Source organism: Orbicella faveolata, unplaced genomic scaffold (genome assembly GCF_042242905.1).
Source record: "Orbicella faveolata isolate gen_17 unplaced genomic scaffold, um_ofav_v1 contig_46, whole genome shotgun sequence".
NCBI classification, from domain to species: Eukaryota; Metazoa; Cnidaria; class Anthozoa; order Scleractinia; family Merulinidae; genus Orbicella; species Orbicella faveolata.
The window spans coordinates 12632110-12644017 of NW_028301576.1; the positions used below are offsets into that span (position 1 = coordinate 12632110).

The 11908-nt window shown below is 39.0% G+C and overlaps 1 pseudogene; it reads right to left on the bottom strand.

Annotated features, from left to right (window-relative positions):
- Positions 1-4959: 4959 nt before the first annotated feature.
- Positions 4960-7246, bottom strand: LOC149098439 (uncharacterized; annotated as a pseudogene).
- Between the last annotated feature and the right edge of the window lie 4662 nt (positions 7247-11908).

Sequence of the window (11908 nt, forward strand, 5' to 3'; positions counted from 1 at the left end):
GTCCGCTGAAACCAGCTGTTCATGAACTTTGAGACAAAAAACGCAGCAGTCGGAAATTGCTTTTTTCCTAACACCTCCTTTTGAGCTGTTTTCCAAACAGTAATTTAGTTTTCCCAAAACTATCATACGACCTCGACACTAAAAGATTGTGAAAAACCAATTCTATTATCCTCATTATGGTCGTGACTTGTAGTTATCCTTTGAAGTTTTCTGTCGTGATCTCTAAATTTCGGCAAATAAAATGTTTTGTAAGAACGTCGAAAGTTTTCCTCACCTCAGAAATGCCTTCGACTAAACTTCTACACCAACGGAAAAAGGAAAATTTCATTTCGGGTTTTGCATTGTCTACTATACCACCAAAGGAGAAATTCAATTCTTTCTTCTCTAAATGCCTCAATTTATTCTTGCAGTTACAACTGCAAAACACCCATCAAAGCCAAAAATGCATATTTGAAAAGAAAATACTCCATATGGTATGTTGCTTTTCGGCCGCCTCCTTTAAGAAGATTTTAAAGCAAGTTTACATTAAACATTTTTAGATAAAGTCAGTCCTGGAATTTTTGCGGCCATAAATCTTAGCGACAAGACCTACGATAGTAAAGCGGTTGATTACTACAATTTATACCAGGCCTACTCTGGGACCTAAAGTCGCCTTAAGTCGCCTAAAGTCACCTAAAGTAGCCTTAAGTCGCCTAAAGTCGCCTTAAGTCGCCTTAAGTCGCCTAAAATCGCCTTACATCGCCTAAAGTCGTAATGTTTTTCTGCCAATTTTGCTTAAGTCGCCTAAAGTCGCCTTAAATTGCCCAAAGTCGCCTGAAGTTACGGCGACTTTAGGTCCCAGAGTAGGCCCTATACCATCGTTTAATCCCAATATTTGACTAACCTTAGCTGATCCAGATGTCTTTTGTCAACGAAGCGTGTAGCAGCAGCTAGGTTTATGTTTACGCTAAGCTTTACAGTATTTGTTAGCATAAATGCGGATAAACCAGCTGAAAACATCTGATAAAAGTGGAAAGGGGATTTTCATATGAGATTCTCAAACTCATTAATTATTCATGAAGCTCTTACCCAACCAGTGCATCTTATTCTGGTCAGGTGGATGGGTTTAGAAACCCAATGAAAAACGAGTTGAAAACCACGGCCGTGTTTGAAATAATTTCAAACACGGATGTAAATTTTCTTAATCTGCATATTGATAAAGCAAGAAAAACACATGACGATAAACAACTTTATTTAATCACCCATTTTATAAAAAAAACTTTAATCCTAAATTATTTACTGCTGACGTTAAATGTAACGGTACAGTTATCAAACTCCCCAAAAACGGAAAGGGCCATTCTTTTTCTAAATTTAAATTCTGGCTCAATGGTGGCGACCTCGTGTTTTGGTTCGCTTTCAACCTTGCTGTACACTTCGACCTAAAATGGCACTAAGGTTAGAAATTCCCAGTTCTAATTGACACTTCCTATTTACGTAAAAGGTTATACGTGCCTGGCTAGTATTTCGAAATTTGGCGAGATCTCTCATCAACAGTACAAAAGTCGAAATATTTCTTACGCTTTAGGTTCTTAAGGTACCTGGACATGCCTTACAAAGTCCTTTTTTCAAACGAGAGCAAAACTGAAAATATCCAAGAAATGGGACCGTAGAGATATATGAATTTCAGTGCGCTAAATTAGGCGAAACTACCTGCGTTTACGTGTGCCCAGACTTAATCATATGCGCCTTTATTTCCGAGCGAGAGACAAGACAATCGATGAACGAGAAAAGAGAAAGGGCAACAAAAATTAAAAAGAAAATAGAAATAAAAAAAGGCAATTAAAAGTGAGTTAAAAGAATAGTGTTTTAAACAGGTTTAAACACCATTAAAGTCAGTCGAAAACTATGTTAAAAATACACTTTTCGCCCTATTTTTACTCTATTTCATCAAATAGGTTAAAAACAGTTTTTAAAAATAGTATTTAAATACATTTAAAATAGAGTTTGGTTTGGTAAGGGAAAAGAATAATTAAATACATAAATAAACTAGAAATAGAAATTGAAGAAACAAAAATAATTATTAAAAAATTCACACCGGCTGAAGTGGACTGTTGATATCGCGTATATTTCATTCAGTCCAAATGGTATATTCAACCCACGATTTTCATAGTTAGCAGTCCACTTATAGGAAAGAAAATAAGAACAGTCCAGTTTTGACCATGTCTAGAAAGTGTGAGAAATTACACATTCGGTTTCCTTGGAAAGCCGTGTTGCCTCGAAACAAACTCAAACTTTGCTTTCCAAAAATAAACTGCCCGTTTGAATTAATACGGTGGCTTCAAAGGGACATGCACTTTTCTCCCTTTTTTTTTTTCACTTGCGACTTAGCTGCTACTTTCTTGCGACTTAGCTTCGACTTTCTTGCGACTTGCTACTTTCTTGCGACTTAGCTGCGACTTTCCTGCCACTTTCTTTCGACTTAGCTGTTACTTTCTTGCAGCTTAGCTGCGACTTAGCTGCGACTTGCTACTTTCTTGCGACTTAGCTGCGACTTTCCTGCCACCTTCTTTCGACTTAGCTGTTACTTTCTTGCAACTTAGCTGCGACTTAGCTGCGACTTGCTACTTTCTTGCGACTTAGCTGCGACTTTCTTGCTACTTTCTTTCGACTTAGCTGCTTGGCTACCTAGCTGGGCCACGTGAGACGGCAGGCCAGGTTGCATTGCCGAGAAACACCACCTCATTCAAATTACTTCGACGCCGACGTCTTGTACATCCCAACCGTCTGAATATTCTTTTCAATTGCCTTAACGAGATCCCGATACCATGTACACTTACGAGAAATAATGCGATTTCTGGTGCAGTAAGCCCGAGATTAAAATAGTCCTCGATTATCTCGTCGCGCATTTCTGCATTGTTCCTTTTTGCGGGAGAGTAAGATGGAAGCATTGCCAGCGACGTAGAGCACACCAAAATGAAAGTGAAAACGGCGAAAAACTTCATAGCTATACTGTAAAGCCAAGGCAAAACAGACTACCGATTATTGATAGGAGTCCACGTTGTTTTCAAATAAAACAACCTGGCCTGCCGACGCAACCTGCCTAGCGAGGTGGCCAGGCAGCTTACTCGCAGGAAAGTAGCAAGTCGCAGCTAAGTCCCAAGAAAGTAGCAGGAAAGTCGTACCTAAGTCGCAAAAAAGTAGCAGCAAAGTCGCAAGTGAAAAAAAGGGAGAGAAAAGTGTATGTCCCTTTGAAGCCACCGTACGCCAATTCCATATGCAACTGCGGCCATGTATTTTTTTCCGTTGGAATTTAATCTTTTCCGGTAGAAAATTACTGATTTCAATTTGGAAATAAAGTAAGGTTGGTACATGCTACTTGAAAGCTTTTAACGCGAAACAAAGAAAGTATATCCTAAGAGAATAATGGGAGAAAAATTGGGGAGAAGCGCAGAAGCGCTTTCTCTCGCCGTTCTTCTCCCCTATTTTTTTGCTCGCCGTTTTTCGCGCTGCGCCCCAACTAACTGAACGCCGGGAAGAGGTTAACTTATTTCTAGTTTCCCGTGTTTCAATTATTTTCAGACCCAAATTATTTTCAGGGCGTGAATAGCATCTCTAAGGATATTTTGTCTTTGTTTTGCGTTAAAAGCCTTCAAGTAGTGTGTACCAACATTGCTTTATTCCCGGATTGAAATCAGCTAAAAAGAGAAATCTAGTTAGTATGAATTATATTTACTACATAATGTATTGCACCAGAAAAATCCAATTTTTTTCAATGATTTTTAATTTTTTTTTATGAAAAGTAAAGTATGAACCAAAGCCAGAATTTCCAGGGATGGGGTTTCAAACATAAAATCTTGCACGGAAGAGGCCTGGATATTTCCTGTTAGTATATACCACACAAGTGAATAGTGCTTTTTGCGCGCTCTGATTGGTTAACTTCGAGTTGATTAGCAAATACTATTAACCTCCGAGCAGCCGGCGCGAGAGATTTGAAAATTTCGGACCGCTGGTCGCACATAAAATAAAGTTTTGGTCCGCTAATTATTCAGCTTGTGTGGTATATACTAAAACAATTATTCACCTCAGTGTCGGTGAAAGTGATGGATATTTACCTCCACTTCGGTGAATAATTGTTAATTACATAACAGTTATTAAAAATGGCGTGTCTTAAGACCCTCAGGTCACTCTGAACAAGTGACTTGTGATTAATTGTAGCAGAACCTGCACACTTTGCAATTGTGCGCAACGATACTTGTTGTAAAATTATTTTCTAGGGGTGGTGGCAGTGGGCCTGCAGGTTAGCTTAAATATAAACATTCGGGTTATAAGCTTTTAATTCTCCTTCTTCTCACCTATGGAGAGAAGCATTTTGTGAAGACCCATATAAGGGCTGTAATTACAAAACTAGGTTAGCCTAAGTTAGCCTTAAGATACCTTGCAGTCATCTATTTCTCTGGTGTGGGTAGGAATCATGGCTTTCATGGCTCAGTCACTGGCTCACACTTTGTTTCACAAAGCACCCATGCTTGCCATGCCATAGAAAAACATGTGGCTTAATCTTAATTTGTTCCCCCTTCACATCAGTTTAGCTTCATAGTTTCTTTTAGAAATTCTTGCATTTGAGAAACCGCACTCCGTTAGATATAATTTCCATGGAGACTCACTAAAATGTCAAGACCCTTAAAAATTGAAAATTGGCGCAACAAAGACTAGTTTCTGAATGGAATGAAACAGAGGAAAATGAGACTTGTTAGACTTGCCACCGAGGCTTGCGAGATTTCAAAATCAAACTGTCAAAACTTCCTGAGATGCTACAGGAATATATGTAATCGATTGGCCACCCCTCCAATAAAAATGTGCTCTCAATCAGATGAGTCGGGATATGCAGGTGCACGTTAAAAATTTGCAAAATATCAATAATTCAATCCCCATGAATTTACTTAAACTCTTGGAAGGAGCATTAAGTCCTAAAATAAATACTAAATAAATGCAAATACTATTTTTATCGTTAACTAACCTTTAGTTGCATCATAATGCCCTTGAAAGGAGTGATCATAAGCAATGTAGATAGAGGAAGTGCTTAGTGGCGTGGAAGGCATGCATGTTAATACTGGTGAACTTGGGAGAGAAGTGATCACCACAATAGGGATTCTTAGTAGGTTGCCACATCCAAAAACACAGAGATTTCCCACGTAACTGTTAAACCATCCAGATTCGGAAAATCTCTTCAGTTCTTCCTTTACATCGAAATCCACAAATGAGCTATATTTGTCAATATTTGTTTCAATTTCCTGGCAGAACAAATGACGAAGCCGAGCAGTGTCAGAATCTATGGAGTTTAAAAGACCAATTGATTGTAAACATTTCACAAGTACCTCATTTCCATGGTCACTACTATTAACAAGTAAAGAATGAATTGCTGTTACGATGCTTGTAAAGCAGCAATTGCATACCATCTCCAGGCACTCGGTCTACATGAAGACCAAATGCTAATAAATGACATTGTTAGCACTCGTGATTCATTTCCACTGAGATTCCATTGTCTATAATGCTTCTGTCTTCTGGTACTGCTCTGGAAGTTTGTCCATGAGTTAATTGAACCATCCTTTTAATGTCCGAGAATGGAAAGTTGAAAATGTCCAAAGCTCTTGACATGCAGTTCTTTTCCACTAATGACAGAATCTGATTCAAGTGAAGTACTCTGTCCTGGACATAGCTTACGAAACTATCATTTTTCAACGATCTTCAACCTGATTATAATTAGGATTAATACTGTTAATATTCATGCCCATTTGAAACGTTTTTAAGGAGCACCTTAATTGCTCTTGATTGTCTTCAACGGTCATGACAAGGGAACTTATTTAAACGTATCAGCACTTTTAAATTTCTTGGGCAGGAAAGCTGGTATGACATTTTGTTGAAACCTACTTAATGGTGCCACAGGTGTTATTCTAGCATTTGATCTGTGTTTTTTTTTTGCATCTGGATTCATCTTGCAACTCCAAACATACAACACTACAGTTAAAACAGCAATGGCAAATTCAGGTAAAATTGTACCTGCATTACCAAGAAGTGATCTTTTCAGTTGCCTGTGCAGTCTCTCATTCTTCTGAGTGCCAGTTCCTGGTGGAATTTCAGAGCAACAGCCACTGCGTATATGTTTTTGCATATTAGCTATAGCTTTCTTGCTTTCTTCTGTTAGACAATATTCCCATTTTTCGATTAACATTTGCAAGTTTGATTCTATACATTCTGGATCTGGTGTTTCCCTTTTCCTAGCTGGTCGTTCATTACCGCTTGCACGAGATACAAGCCCAAATTTGATTCACTAGAAAGTTGTTGATACTGGCAGGAATCACCCTTGGGAATTGTTTTCACAAAACGCTGACATGCATGGAAAAGATCTAGTTTTACTGCAACACCGGGAACAACTCTGTTATAGGATGGTCGGACATAGCAACAGTCATCCGTCATTATTTAACTATTCATTTCTTGCATCCAGACATGCGTTAAAATCTTTTAAAATGTGTTCTATTTCTTTAAAAGTTTTACTCCTTGTACGCCTCCAGGCCACAACTTGACCATTCTCATTTAGTGCAATATATAAATTTTCAAACTGATTTACAAAAGCTTTGTCAAGGCGTCTGACCACTCCAATTTGTTTACTTACTTTGAATGTGTGATCGCAAGAAAGTATCGAGAATGGTACAGCTTCCACTTGTTTTTGATAAATAGTTTCCATATTGTTAAAAAAGGAAAGAAACATGTGCATTAGCTGTTCATTGCTTGCAAAAAGATACATTACACGTTCATAGAAAGTGTTCGAATCTATACTTCCTTTGTTGTTGCGTACAAATGCCTTAAAGTTCATCGAAGCAATGTCTGCAGCCAGTTCCAAAAAGTTTTGTCCTCGCCCAATATGTGCGACAACGTAGTCAAGCAGATCTTTAGAGCATGCAGTTCTGTAAAATGCCTTAACAGGAAACTTGTCCTTGAGTACTTGTGAAACGTTTTCAAGGATATCTGTTGAGGCAGAGTAGAATTCGTGGCCAGAGGATGTATGGTCTGCCAGATTGTAAAGACATCTGTAGATAGACTGAACCAGAATTATATTTCCATTGAGGTCATACATCAGTCTTGGGTGACGCGGACTTTGGTGTGTCAGTTGTGTGGTCCAAGAGTGAAATACCAAGGGACACTTACGACTGGGACAAAGTAATTCTATCTGATAGCGTTGTAAGGGACACCACAGAAATATTTTTGACATCAAAACATTGCCTGGATTTAAGGGCGAATTTTCAATCTCGAGCAAAGATCAGAGCATGTTACAAACTGTACAAGACAAGGCTATCAAGGTGTTCAAGAGGTCAAAAACTTTATACCGGGGTTGGAAGATTTACACTTCCTAAGTCAAGGTCTTCGCAATGATGCGTCGGTAAAAAGGCTGCGAGAACTTCAGGAAAAGTTTGCTGGCGGTGAGAAGAAAAATGATCAGAAATTGAAAAAGAAAAGAAAGGCAAGGAAGAACTATAGGCTATGCTTTGTCGCAAAGAGAAAAACTGGCGAAGACGGCGAAGAAGATGGACGACGATGGTATAATGGTCAAAGTTTAGGACAATTTGCAAGATGAGATCAGAGTGAAGGATTATGTTATTAACCAGATGGAGGAAAAATTGAAATCCGCAGAATCCGAGATAGACGATCTGCAGACTGAATTTGAACGCGATCGCGAAGATTACTTAGAAACGATTCGAAAGCAGGAGCAAATTATCAAGCTTCAACAACAGATTTTGGACAAGATCCAGCCATGTATACGAAGCGACTGTAATTATTACAACATCGATAAGGTTCGATCGCAGAGCACGTGGGATGAAGAAGCCGGCAAGTGGAACATCCCTGAGCTAGTCATTACAAAGACAACGCTTCCTACCCCTGGGATTATGCCGGGTGGAAGCACCCCATCCCGGGGCCTGAAATCGCCTGTTAACGGACCGCAGGTCAATAACCAGGGACAAGTTGTCAATGGACCCTTAGGGGGGTATCCTGAGGAGCCAAGCGAGGATCGTTTTCTTCAGCATTTGTCGCGGAGTTCTCATGAAGATTACGCGTCGAGAGTCATCTCCCTCGGGTGGAACGCGTCCACAGCTCGGATTTCCGGGTACCGGGGGATCGAGCAGAACGTTGAACAACAACGTTTCCCCGGGGAGCGGAGGTGGTATTGGCGGGATGCCCGCTATGGGAAGACCGGTTAGATTGGAATCACTACACATACCGGGGGAAAGGGAAAAGAAGAAAAAGAAACACAAGAATTTAGACGAAAGAAAGAGAGACGACTGGTCATAAAACAATGCCAAGTAATGGTTAGGAGGCTTGAAAATAATCGCGCGCGTCGTGGGTGATAGTTACTTTTAGTATCACCCAACTAGTGGACTAATGCAAATCCTGCATTTTGATTGGCTACGGTACTAGAGGACTATTAGTAATAGTCCTCGAGTAGCGAAATTGGCGCAATCGAGCGTGACGCTTTCTTTTGTTTTATTCCCAAATAAATATTTCTTCAACTTGCATTTGCTAACTTTATTATTGCCTTTTCTGTCCGACTAGTTGGGTGATACTAAAACAATTAGACCCTTCGCCCTCAAGGGCCACGGGTCAATAGCCCATTCGGCTTCGCCTCATGGGCTATTGACCCGTAGCCCTTGCGGGCTACGGGTCTAATTGTTAAATAGTAACGTTTAGGTAGATCTTTGTTGTCTTGTGTTTTGTTGAATTTGATTCTTAGCCTCGCCGTTTCGTAGACGCATAAAGAACAAATGGAAGGAAGCGCTATAAAGCTCGGCGTGATGCATACATGAAGTCAGTCATAAACATTGTAATGCCCCTTCTTGAATTGGTTTTATCACATTCGATCGAATCAGAGCCGACAGATTTTACCAAGAAATAGATCTTGATCCGCGTCCGTCCTCAAATGTCAAGTAAGCTATTATGTTAGAGTTAAGATTCGACAAGGAATCAAAAACTTGTGCTCAAAATCTAATTTATATACATGTAGCTAGTTATGAGTGTATTTCAGTGTACCGTTCCTGGTGAATTAATATAATTCCGAGTGCGTGCACTTACAGTGTAAATTATCTATGGTATGCCGGCAGTCCTGCTATCACAGATGCAGATGAACGCGTAACACGGTTGACGGGATTGTACATTCAAAGAAGTTGTAAATTATGTGTAATAATTTCACCTGTGTTAAATGGTCATGACTTTGGGGTTTTTTTAGGTTTCAGTCAATTTTGAAAAAAAAAAAAAGAAAAACGTAATGCCTCTATTGTAGATGAAGCAGCGCGTTTAAAAGTTGAACCCAAGAATAATACGAAGTCTGTGACACAATGTTTTGCGCTTCTGGCTCTTAATCGTAATCTAAATTTTTCAAAACTATTTTGCTTCATTCATGTCCTTTAGGTCTCTTGTCTCCATACTTGTACACTTCATCGTTTTAGAGCTTTTGAAAAAAAATTCAATGTTTTTTTGACTCGACGCAGTGAATTTTTCAAATGCTACAACTGCCGTTTTCCGATCAGATTAACTTAGATAGTTGTGAAGTGAAAGCTTGTGAGTTTGGGGGCGAATTCATTTGACCTTTTTAGTACAGTTGCGGCTAGCCATCAAGCCGCATTTGTATTTTGAATTTATCAGGCAACCTCTGCTGTATCATCAGCAACCCTTTGACTACATTTATTTTGTTCTCATATGGACTCTAAATCCCATAAGTTCAATAGGCCACAATTCTTAGGTCGTGCTTTCGTCTAGAGTAATATATGTAATATTCTGATGGTTTACACAAATAAAGATTGTGTGTGCATTCGTTATAATTCCAAACTTTCGCTACAAAGCAAAGCGATCCCCCAAATACCATGCAAGTAGTTGATGAACCAGAAAAAAAAATCTTGCAAATAAACTTGGGATATATGTCCTGGTATTTTCTTTTAGCAAGAGAAAACATCCTGCTGAGCTCTCACTTTATTTTCCAGCTCTTATAAATTGCCGAATGGATCACCATTACCACACTTAACCAAAAATATCTACATCCCCCCACCCCGCTCCATGCACCCCGCTCCTTAAATTGTAATGGCCTGTTAATTGAGCGATAATGCATGTTTCAGGCGCTTGCCAGGGTTACTGTGTTTGTCGAAGGCGTTTGGAGGATAGGGATCTCCACTCACTCGGTGGAGGCTTTCCAGTTGTCAAAACACAACTCAGTTGAACTTTACGACTTATTTAATATCGTTCTTTTACTTTACAGCCCTTAGTAATCTCCTGCATGTTAGTTCTGGGCCAGAGTGGTTTTCACTTGAGTGTCGACAGTAATTCGTTATGGCTTTGGTCTAGCTTTACAATGTTAATACTGATTGGTTTAGAAAAAACTGAGGCTATTTTCTAGTCAGAATTAAGACGACAACTAACGGTGACTTCTACTATAACAGGTTTACTTTGTGTTCAGTTTTCTCTTTGTATGGACACTTGTTTGAAAACCTCTCTAATGCCCCTTCCACTCTTTTTATCTGCTTCCCTTCTTTCACACCTATCTTATAATTAAGTTTCTTTCTTCTAAACAATCACAGCTTTACAAGCGGTATTCATATATGTATGCTTCAACCTCGCGACAGTCTTACAACCATTTACTTACATTAATTTCAACTTAATAAAAGTAAACTGGCCCACTAGAGAAGATATTTTGATGAAAATATTATTTCATCGAAGCGGTTTTCGTTAATCAAAACCGAAGTAATCACTCTGGCCAATCACAAAATACGCAGACAATCCAGTGAACCAATCAAAGCCCGAAGTAATTACATGTAGCTGACGCAAAGCGCGGGAAAACGCGTGCGAACGAGTCACGATTGGTTTTGATTTCATCTGATTGGATGAAAAAGTGGCGCGAGTTTTTACAGCCAATTGAACAGCGTAGCTGACGCAAAACCAATTACTTTTCGACGCTCAAACGAAAACCGCTCTAAAGAAACTCACTTTTACTTAATTAACATTTTGGTATGGAATGTTATGATGTCATGTTAAAAGTAAGTTACAGTTAATTTAACTTAAAACATCAACGGATAAAACAAAGAATTTTCTCATAAGAATTGACCTATCGGGCCAGAGATGAACCACACCTAATCCTTTATTCAAAATTTAATCATCAAGAACGGCAAGACTATTCTCTAAATTAAACCTAGCCGTCTGTGAGACTACTGATCTCGAAGTCTTCATCAGTCAAATTTAGCAAGAATCACCAATTTAACTTGCGTATAAAGTTAAATTAGAAATGCAGATAAAGACGGTAAAGGAAACATCCCTGATATTTATAAAACATCATGATCATTTGGCGCGAAAATATTCACGGATGATATTCGTCTGTGGACATTATCTGTTTCGAGAAGCAAACAGTTTTCTATAGACTGTTCACAGCCTCGCTGTCAACGATCGAATAAAGATACGAGAAAACAGGGGGCTGTGAACTTAACAGTCTAACAGTTTTCCGAGAGCGAAGCTCAGTCAAGGAAAACTGTGAACTTTGGGGAACAGATAATGTTCAAGCACAAATATCCGAGCATATATTTAAAGTCAAATAGAAGCTGTTGTGATTATTATCCTTCAAATATCTTTCGCAACACATGGGATCTTTTCAAAATTGGAGAATATCACTCGATCGGATATTTCCGATTTTTGGCTGGGCCATATTCAATCACTTGACGCGTTGAGACCAATCGTGTGCGAATACCTTTGCCTTCCAATGGAATATATAATTCTCATCAACAAATGATATCACATTATTTATCTTCATTACTCGTCCTCACACTTATCGAAAGACACGGTGCTTACCATATACTCAAAAAAGCCTGAAATTTTTGGTCGACAGTCAAATGGAACAGTAATT